Source organism: Charadrius vociferus, unplaced genomic scaffold, assembly GCF_000708025.1.
Source record: "Charadrius vociferus isolate BGI_N301 unplaced genomic scaffold, ASM70802v2 scaffold490, whole genome shotgun sequence".
NCBI classification, from domain to species: domain Eukaryota; kingdom Metazoa; phylum Chordata; class Aves; order Charadriiformes; family Charadriidae; genus Charadrius; species Charadrius vociferus.
This window is the reverse complement of record NW_009646337.1, coordinates 10,568-10,862: the sequence shown is the minus strand read 5'-3', so window position 1 is coordinate 10,862 and position 295 is coordinate 10,568. Positions and strand designations below refer to the sequence as shown.

General features: G+C 48.8%; 1 protein-coding gene across 1 annotated transcript in view; it reads right to left on the bottom strand.

Annotated features, from left to right (window-relative positions):
- LOC104287899 (zinc finger protein 850-like) overlaps positions 1-295 on the bottom strand; it is a 36,754-nt gene that overhangs the window by 30,606 nt on the left and 5,853 nt on the right. The window lies entirely within an intron of this gene.

Sequence of the window (295 nt, the reverse complement as noted above, 5' to 3'; positions counted from 1 at the left end):
CACCAAGAATCAACCCCAAACTCTCAAAAACAGCAAGATGCAGCCAAAAAACCCTCCAAAACACCGAGATGCAGCCCCAAAACCCTCCAAAACACAAAGTTATGGCCCCCAAACCCTCCAAAACACTAAGATACAGTTCAAAAACCGTCCAAAACACCACGATTCAGCCCCAAACCCCTTCGAAACACAAAGATCCAACCCCAAAACCCTCCAAAACACTGAGATGCACTCAAACACTCCTCCAAAAAATCCTCAAAAATACCCATAGGGTGTGGGGCACCGACCCCCCCCCCCC